We start from the raw sequence: 9,986 nt of genomic DNA, 5'->3' as shown, positions 1-9,986 counted from the left end.
CGGAATGTAGAATTGAGAGCCAGCAGCCCTGCCATGGACCTGCTGCGGGGTGGTGGTGGTGGTGAGGTGACCCCACTGCCTGGACCTCCTGGTCAGGGGCCAGATGGACAATGTGGTAGCGCCCATGGCTCAGTGAAAGCTCAGTGGAGCCCATGGCTCAGCGAAAGCTACGGTGGGGTCAAGCCAGCTGGAGAGCAGCCCTCAGGCTCTGAGCAAGATAAATAAAACTAGGTTACAGGTTAGAGCAACTGCAGGGGTCAGCTGTGGACACCAGAAGCCAGGGCCAAGGCCAGCTGCGCCTCAGTGGTCACCAGCCCCCACAGAGCAAAGGGCCAGCATGAGGTCACGATATCTTGAGGTCACCAGGGCCCCTTCCCTGTACCCAAGTGCTACCTTAGAGATAAGCTGGAGGAGAAGGGTGGAATCTGACAGATTGAGTTGTTTTGACTCTGAAGCAGCCTTACTAAAAGGGATTGGTCCCATTTCTGACTGGGACTAATTGTACTAGAACGGACTAAAATACATGTTTCCGTGCCACCTAATCAGTGGGACCCAGTAGGGTCGGATTGCTTAAAGATAAATAAAAGAGCTACATTTCTTTGGCACTTCTGAGTATAGTGCAACGAAATTTGCAGCCCTCTTTCTCTCTTTTATTTTTTCTTGATTTTACCAACTTGTAAACTTTTGTTGCTGGAAATTGTTCATTTTAGGAATTTTTCTAGCTACTTGAATAGAATTTGAAGAGAAAGCTCCTGGCATTGCTACTCTCCACAATCATTCCTTTATTTATTAGTAAAACAATTTTATAGTTTCTCTTACCTTTCCATTCTATTCATCATGCAACCATCTATCTACCCACCCAAACAGTAACCATTTTTTGGAGCCATGTTCCAGGTATTGAGCTAGAAGATGAATGACAGTCCTTTGCTATCAGGTTTTGAATACAGAGGGTAAGCAGATAGCCAACACTGTTCCAGTTTCACCTTTCCACACATCCACACAGGCTTGTTTTCACTTTTGGTGTCTAGGCATATTAATTGCCAGGAATTGTTGAAAGTACTGGGTTTCTGAGTCTTATGACCCGTTGGCAATCATCTTTAAGAGCTTCCTTGCTTTGTAGTATGTCAAGATGTACATCTGCTGCCCTAGACCTGGAATCAGCCATTTCTCTAAGGAGCCTCGGTTCCCTTTAATAGGAAATATATTTAGAAACCAGAATCTGGCCTCTAAGGAAGCTCATTTCTTCAGGATTGGTCATTATTTCTAGTTCTTTTCAGTGGACAGAGATGAGATGAAGAAGATTAGGGGAGGAACAGATTTTAGAGGGTAAAGGAAAACTAATTTTTCTCAGTCATTTTTCTATTATCAATCATAGATTATTATTTTTGACTATAAATACATACATCTGTTCTAAATACCTTTATTTATAGTTTTTAATTCCCCTTTGAATTCATTCACTTAGGATAATTTACTCTTGTAGGTTTATTAGGACTGAGGGCAGGAACACTCAAGTGTCTTAATTATTTCCTGAGTCTATATACAGGACCAGCTATGTAATTTGCCATCCCATATAAAATTAAAATGGGGGCCCTGGTTCAAACAGCAGTAAATAAGTTCCACAAAGGTACTAAAATAAAAAGCTTTTCTCTTTTGTTCACTGTCTCTCCCTCCCCGATCCTCCCTCCACCTGTCCTGGTGTTTCTAATTTGCTATTTAATGTCAGGTTCCCCTGGGCCCAGGGCTACTGGCAGGCTGAGTGCAGACCTCACAGGCTCCCTAGGGGGCAGTCTCCTTGGCAGCAGGCATGCACGGGGCACAGCAGCTGCCAGGTTCCCTTCCCTGGCGAGACCAGCAATGTCCCCTTCCCATAGGCCAGTTGCCCTCACCCACAGGAATGGGAGAACCTCAAAGGTATTGCAATCTTCGTGCCAGGACGTGGTAGGTATCTAGATTTGGGGAGGGGTGAGAGGTTTGCCCCGAGGCCAGGGTGTTTCTACTCTGGGGTGAGGTCAGCTGCCTGAGCCACCACCGAGTGCACTGTGCCCAACTCTGATCCTTCCCATGCCCTAGCCAAGGCTCCCACCAGGAACGAGGGTGCCAGTGGTTGCTGGGCAGGAAGGCAGGCCAGGTAAGGCCCAACGCACCAAGGTGGGGGGAGTGGGTGGCTCAAGCTGGTCCCTGGGAGGCAGGGAGTCATCAGAAGTGGGGGACAGTGCATGAGCCAAGGCTCCAAGCCTCTGGTGCATGCCCCATTGTCCCACTGGATTTCACTTATGAAACACAAATTCAAAGATTAAATTCTTAAGAGCTTCATGATGGCGACTACAGAGCATTAAACCCCAAATGTGGGGCTCTTTAGAGCACAGGGCTCTGTGTGCCTCCACTGGTCCTGTGCCCATGAAGTGGTCCCTCCCTGTTTCAGCAGCAATTTTGTAAATATGCCTGGGGCCCCTGGGGTTCTTGGAGATCCTTTCAGGGGATCTGTGAGGTCAAAACTACTTTCATAATAACAGGAGGACAATACTTGCCTTTTTCGCTCTCATTCTCTCAGGAGTGTACAGTGAGGTTTTCCAAAGGCTGCCTGACAGTGTGATCCTGTAACAGATTGAATTCAGAAGCAGAGAATTCAGCTGTCTTCTATTAAGTCAGACATTAAAGAGATTTTCAAAAATGTAAAACAATATTATTCTTCTCACTAATTTCTATTGTAGAAAATATAGTTATTTTAAATAAAAATGTTACCTGTCATTATTTTAAATTTTTAATATTTATTTCTATATAGTCCTTTTTGTTGTTATTTTTAAGTGAATGAAGATATTTAAAATTTTCCAGTTTAAATTTCCAACACAACAAATATCGATAGATAGACCCACATAAACAAAAGCTGTTGGGGTGCTCAATACTTTCTTTAATGAATAAATTTTAAAAATTGAAGTAAAATTCATGACACAAAATTAACCATTTTAAAGTGCATAATTTGGTGGCATTTAGTCTACTGTGTTGTGCGACCATGACCTCTATTTAGTTCTAAGACATCTTCTTTCATCACCTCAAATGGAAACTCTGTACTCATTAAACAGTCACTCCCCATTCTTCCCTCCCCTCAGGCCCTGGTAACTGCTAGTCTGCTTTCTGTCTCTATGGATTTGCCTATTTTGGACGTTTCATATAAACGGAATTATCCAATCTGTGACCTTCCTCTCACTTATCATAATGTTTTTGAGGTTCACCCACACGATAGCATGTATCAGCACTTCATTCCTTTTTATGATTGAATAATGTTCCATTGTATGATATGACATATTTTGTTTATTCATTCATCATTTGATGGATATTTGGGTTGTTTCCACCTTTTAGCTACTGTGAACATTCATGTACAAGTATTTCTTGAAATACATGTTTTTAATTTCTTGGGGTATGATACCTAAGAGTAGAAGTTCTGGGTCAAATGATAATTTTATGTTTACTGTATTGAGGAAGTGACAAAGTGGTGACTTTTTTGTTTGTTTTTCTGACAAAGTGTTTTTTACAGCAGCTGCATCATTTTACAGTCCCATCGGCAATGTATGAGGGTTCCAATTTCTCCACATCCTCAACATTTGTTATTTTCCTTTTTTTTTTTTTAAATTGTAGTTATCCTAGTGGGTGTGAAGTGGTATCTCATTTGTAGTATTGATTTGCATTTCCATAATGATTAATGATGAGCATCTTTTCATATATTTACTGGCCATTTGTATATCTTCTTCGGAGAAATGTCTATTCAAACCCTTTGCTTGTTTTTAAATTGGGTTGTCTTTTTGTTGTAGGGTTCTAAGAGTTCTTTATATATTCTGGATACTAGACCTTTATCAGATATGTTTTATAAATATTTTCCCCCATTTTGTAAGTTGTCTTCTTACTTTCTTGTTAGTGCATTGTTTTAAATGAATTTTTATTGGAATATAGTTGATTTCTTAGTAGTATCTTTTGATGTACAAAAGTTTAAAATTTTGTTTACCTATTTATTTATTATTGAAGTATAGTTGATTTACAATATTATGTTAGTTTCAGGTATACAGCATAGTGATTCAGTATTTTTACAGATTATACTTCATTAAATGTTATTACAAGATAATAGCTATAATTCCCTGTACTATACAATATATGTTTTTTGCTTATCTACTTTATACACAGTAGTTTGTATCTTTTAGTCCCCTACCCCTAACTTGCCCTTCCCCTTTCCCTCTCTCCTCTGGTAACCACTAGTTTGTTTTTTACATCTGTGCGAAAAGCTTTTAATTTTGATTAAATCAATTTGCCTAGTTTTTTTGTTGTTGTTTATGTTTTTGGTGTCATTTCTAAGAATCTCTTGCCAAATCCAAAGCATGAAGATTTACCCCTATGTTTTTTATAAGAGTTTTATAATTTTATGTATCATTGTAAATCAAATATTCTTCAATTAAAAAAAGTTTTATAATTTTAGCTCTTACATTTAGGTCTATGATCCATTTTGATTAATTATTATATATGGTATGAGGTAGAGTACTAACTTCATTCTTTTGCATGTGGATATCCAGTTGTCCCAGCACCATTTGTTGAAATGACTATTCTTTCCACCATTGAATGGTCTTGGCACTTTTGTTGAAAATCAATTAATCATAGATTTTTTGACTTATTTCTGGACTCTCTATTCTATTCTAATTATTTATATATCTATCCCTATGCCAGTACCACACTGTCTTGATTCCTGTAGCTTTATAGTAAGTTTTGAAATTGGGAAATGTGAGTCCTCCAACTTTGTTTTTCTTTTTCAAGGTTGTTTTGGCTATTCAGAGCCCCTTGCAATTCCTTATCAATTTTATAATCAGTGTGTCAATTTCTGCAAAAACAAAAAAAAAAGTCATTTGAATCTTTGTAGGGATTACATTGACTGTGTAGATTGTAATGGGTAGTATTGCCATCTTAAAGGTATTAAGTCTTTTAATCCATGATCCCAGAACGTCCTTCCATTTATTTAGATCTTTATTTTTTTTCAGCAATGTTTTGTAGTTTTCAGTGCACAAGTCTTGCACCAACTTGGCTAAATTTATTCCTAACTGTTTTTATTATTTTTGATGCTATTACAAATGGAATTGTTTAAAAAAATTTTATTTTCAGATTGCTTGTTCCTAATATATAGAAATATAGCTGGTTTCTGAGTGTTGATCTTAGATCCTCCAACTTTGCTGAATTCATTAACTCAGTTTTTTTGTGTGTGTATTTTTTGAGATATTCTATATACAGGATCATATTATCTGTTAATTTTACTTCTTCCTTTCCAATTTGGATTCCTTTATTTCTTTTTCTTGACAAATGGCTCTGGCTAGGACTTCCTGTATAGTGTTGTTGACCAGCAGTGGTGAAAGTAGACATCCTTGTCTTGTTCCTGATATTAGGGGAAAGTCTTTAGTCTTTTATTATTGAGTATGTTAGCTGTGGGTTTGTTGAGTGTTCTTATCATGAAGGGCCCAATAATTTTTAAGAATGTTGGGAATTCCCTGGTGGTCCAGTGGCTAGGACTCTGCCTTTCACTGCCGAGGGCCCAGGTTCAATCCCTGGTCAGGGAACTAGGATCTCACAAGCCACGGGGCATGGCAAAAAAAAAAAAAAAAGGATTGTAAAGGGGTCCTGCTGGTATAGAATATTAGTTAAGAGCAAGAGCTTTGTAATCAGTCTAGGTCATTTGAATCGCAGCTTGGCCGCTTACTTGCTTCATGACCTGCTTGGACAATTTATTTAACGGTGTGCTCCAGTTTCCTTATTTGGAAAATGGAGATTTATTTATAACAGTGACATGATCTACCTCAGAGTGGTAAGTGAGGATTACATGACTACTCATTAAAACAGTGCCTGAGGTGGAGTAAATGATCAATACATATTGGCAATTATTCAAAGAACTGAACCAATTTAAATGTTCCCTGGCAATTTCCATTCTGCTAAAGTCTACACCACATAGATTTAATAATTTGACTTTGCTTTTGATTATTTAATAGATGGTGCTTCATTTTTCAAATTTACATTTCTGTAACTACTGTAGAGGCTGAAGAGTTTTCAAATTTTTATCACAGTTGTGATTTTCCCCTTTTTAATCTATCTTAAATCTCCATTTGTACTTTATTATTAGCGGTCTCACATATTAGTTTGATGCAGTCAAGTATAAGATAAATAACTAAAATTAGTCCAGTTTACACCACGTTATCAAGGCTGTTGTCGTGTTCATAAAAATAATATTAGGGCTCCAAGGACATTGAAGAGCTGGAATTATCTGGCCCACATATTTTGAATCTTTGAAATAAGCCATGGAGACTGAGCACAGTTGCTGTGATTCTGCTGCAGCGATATAAATATGACCTTCCATGAAAAAGCATGTTATGGCCAGAAGTGAAATTCAAAGCAGCAGGCTGGTTTTCAGAGTCCACATCATTAGAATAGGCTGCCTCTCTGGTTACAGCAAAGTAAATATAGACCAGGCTTATTATATGAACACATTTCATTTAACTTTGCCCATCTCTATTGATTTCCCAATTCAGTTTCAACAGAAACTGGATCAACCCAGTTATAAGTAGGTCTGCTTATTCTTTTCCCATCCGCCTCGGACATTTCCGTTCTTCCCAAGGCTAAGTTTTCCACCTTTGCTCTTCAGTTCATTCCCTTACTATCCTGCTGTTCTGTCTCTTGCTTTTCTTTCTGGTGACTTCAAACTCTCCTCTTCCACCAGCACCTTTTCCCGGTACCCACAAATATGTAAATATTTCCCCTAACAGGAAAGAGGTCCTCAACCCCATGTCAGCCTCAAAGTGTCCCCCTTTCTTCTTCCTTCCTATCACAGTATTCACTCTGCTTTCTTATTTCTGGCCACTCCTCAAGCAACAATAGGATGGCTTTGGCCACCACTCCTCTGAGCACCTCTAAGGCTGCTGGAGATCTCCTAACTGCTAAATCTTTGTCATTTCATTTTTTTTAAGATTTTTTTTTGATGTGGACCATTTTTTAAAGTCTTTATTGTATTTGTTACAATATTGCTTCTGTTTTATGCTTTGGTTTTTTGGCCACGAGGCATGTGGGATCTTATCTCCCCGGCCAGGGATCGAACCCACACCCTCTGCATTGGAAGGCGAAGTCCTAACCACTGGACCATTTTCACTGGGTGTGATGGTTGACTCCTAACTCTATGACACTCTCCTTGCCTGGGTCTGTGATATATTTTTATGGTTTTTCACCTTTCTAACTTTTCCTTTTCATTTTCCTGCATGATGAGCTCCTCTTCTGTCTCCACCCTTAACCGTTGGTTTACTCAGGATGCCATTCTTGGCGCCCTTTTTTTCCCCCTCCACCCACATTTTCTGCATGATCTCTCCTGTTCCCATGATTTCAGCTAATGCAGGTGATTCTCAAATCTATATTTTCATCTCTGATCATTCTTATAAGCATAATACTTGTTTTAGATATCCAAACGTCTACTAGAAATCTCCTCCTGGAGTCCCACAAATGCATCAAACTGAGCTGACATCTCCTTTGCCGGAAGCTCCTTCAGATCCTTATGTGTTAATTGCTGCTAACTTAAAAAACCCAGCTGAAATCCTGGCACTCAAGTGGAAAGAATGTCTGGCTGTCTGATTTTAGCCTCTTGTTTCAACAGATCACAACATACAGAATGCAACACAGTTGTGTTCTTTCTTTCTCAGTTTATAAAATTTGATTTTATTTGGGCAGCAACAAGCACAAGGAAGGAGGACCCTGTCTCCAGGCCTCTGAGAAAAACCATGATAGGTTTCCATATATCTCAGTGTACCTTCGTCCCCTGAGTTCCCCTGTCCCTTTCCTTCTCCCCAGCTAGCTGCCACTCCTAAATTCTTCTCTGCTTCGTGCCTCTCACATCCTGTTAATCAACAAGCTCCGTAGATTCTATTCCTAGTCTCTCCTTTCTACTCTCACTGTAGCTGCCCTAGTTCAAGACACCTTTGTTTTCTTATTTATTTATTTGTTTGTTTTTGTTTTGGGCTGTGTTGGTTCTTCGTTGCTGCATGCAGGCTTTCTCTAGTTGCGGCAAGAGGGTGCTACTCTTTGTTGTGGTGCACAGGCTTCTCATTGCGGTGGCTTCTCTTGCTGGGGAGCACAGGCTCCAGGCGCACGGGCTTCAGTAGTTGTGGCACACAGGCTCAGTAGTTGTGGCTCGCGGGCTCTAGAGCACAGGCTCAGTAGTTGTGGCGTACAGGCTTTGTTGCTCCATGGCATGTGGGATCTTCCCGGACCAGGGCTCGAACCCATGTCCCCTGCATTGGCAGGCGGATTCTCAACCACTGCACCACCAGGGAAGCCCGACGCCTTCGTTTTTCTTGCTTGGATTATTGCTCCTCTTATCCCTTTGCCTCCTGTTTCATTCCCCTTCACCTCAAACCCTGCACACCTATTAGAATAATCTTCTAAAATGGCCAAACTGAACATGTCCCTCTCCATCTTAAAAATTTCACTTGTCTACCCCGGGGGTACCCCAAGGAGGCTGGCACTTCCTAGATCGTGCTATGGTATTTTAGCCTCCGTTCCATTCCATATGTGGTAGGTAACTTCCTTCTGAAATGCCCTCTCTGCCTTGGTCCTCCAGAGATTACTTCCTCTGAGACGCCTTGGTTGAATTAATGATTCCTTCCCTGGGGCAACTTTCATCTTTATTATTATTGTCCTTCTCAAATACAGCTGTGACTGTGATCATTTTTTTATAGGTCTGAGTCCTCTGTAGACTGTGAATGGGTTGGTCACTTATTTACACTTTCCTTTTTTATAACCACAGTGCCTAGTAGAATATGTGGTACATCATCTTTATTCAATAAATAAATGTGTATTGAATGAATGTTTTAAATGTGATTGTTTGGATAGGGAATTCAGTGAGCTCTCCAGTACTTGGAGGCTGATTATAAAACATACAGCTTCTCTTTTTTTTGCGGTACGCGGGCCTCTCACTGTTGTGGCCTCTCCCGTTGCGGAGCACAGGCTCCGGGCGCGCAGGCTCCGGGTGCGCAGGCTCAGTGGCCATGGCTCACGGGCCCAGCCGCTCCGCGGCATGTGGGATCTTCCCAGACCGGGGCACGAACCCATGTCCCCCGCATCGGCAGGCGGACCCTCAACCACTGCGCCACCAGGGAAGCCCAATATACAGCTTCTTTAGTCCTCATTCTGTAACTCCTTCCCACTTCTCCTTTCTGCTTCCTGCCTATATGTCATTTCTTTTCTACACTAGACATCAAGCAGGTGGTGAACCAATGAGTGAGGAGTGAATATGACAGTTGGGACAGTCAGTTTTACCGTAAACAGAATTCTTATTGTCTGAGTATTCATTAGTCAAGACCCCACCGTTTGAGTTTATGTAAAGTAGCAGTAGTCAACAGCCTTCCAACATATTCACTAACAAACCAGTCAATAATGAAATCAGTCCCCACTGGACTAGCCAGAGTTTACCTCTGCCATTGAGTCAATGGCTTTTTTTAGTAGTCAGTCATCCTTTCCAAGATTGTGGGGTTGCAGAATTTCATGAAGTTGATTAAAGGGATGTTGGAGAATGGCTTATTCACAAATGAAAATTTGATTATAAAACCAGTTAACAAATGAAGCAAATAAGAGACAAGGATAAAAATGTGTTAAGTTCTTCAAAGAAGGTGATTTGAATATCAAAGGACTAAGAACTGCCTTTGGAGGAATTCCCTGGCGGTCCAGTGGTTAGGACTCCACGCTTTCACTGCAGGAGGCAAGGGTTCAATCCCTGATCGGGGAACTAAGATCCCACATGCTTCGCAGTGCGGCCTTAAAAAAAAGAACTGCCTTTGGAAAAATGACTAATCTCTTGAATACTTATGCAAAGACACCTGTTTTGGATCTTGATGTGAAGCTCAAAAATGATATTAATGTTGTGCATTATGTCATCATACTTCTTTTATTTACTGATTTATTTTTATCAAAGTTATACATCTGTTTAA

The sequence above is a fragment of the Monodon monoceros genome, unplaced genomic scaffold, assembly GCF_005190385.1.
Source record: "Monodon monoceros isolate NGI ecotype Baffin Bay Population unplaced genomic scaffold, NGI_Narwhal_1 Super_Scaffold_21, whole genome shotgun sequence".
Lineage (NCBI taxonomy): Eukaryota > Metazoa > Chordata > Mammalia > Artiodactyla > Monodontidae > Monodon > Monodon monoceros.
The sequence above is the reverse complement of the archived record's forward strand: the minus strand, read 5'-3'. Positions refer to the sequence as shown.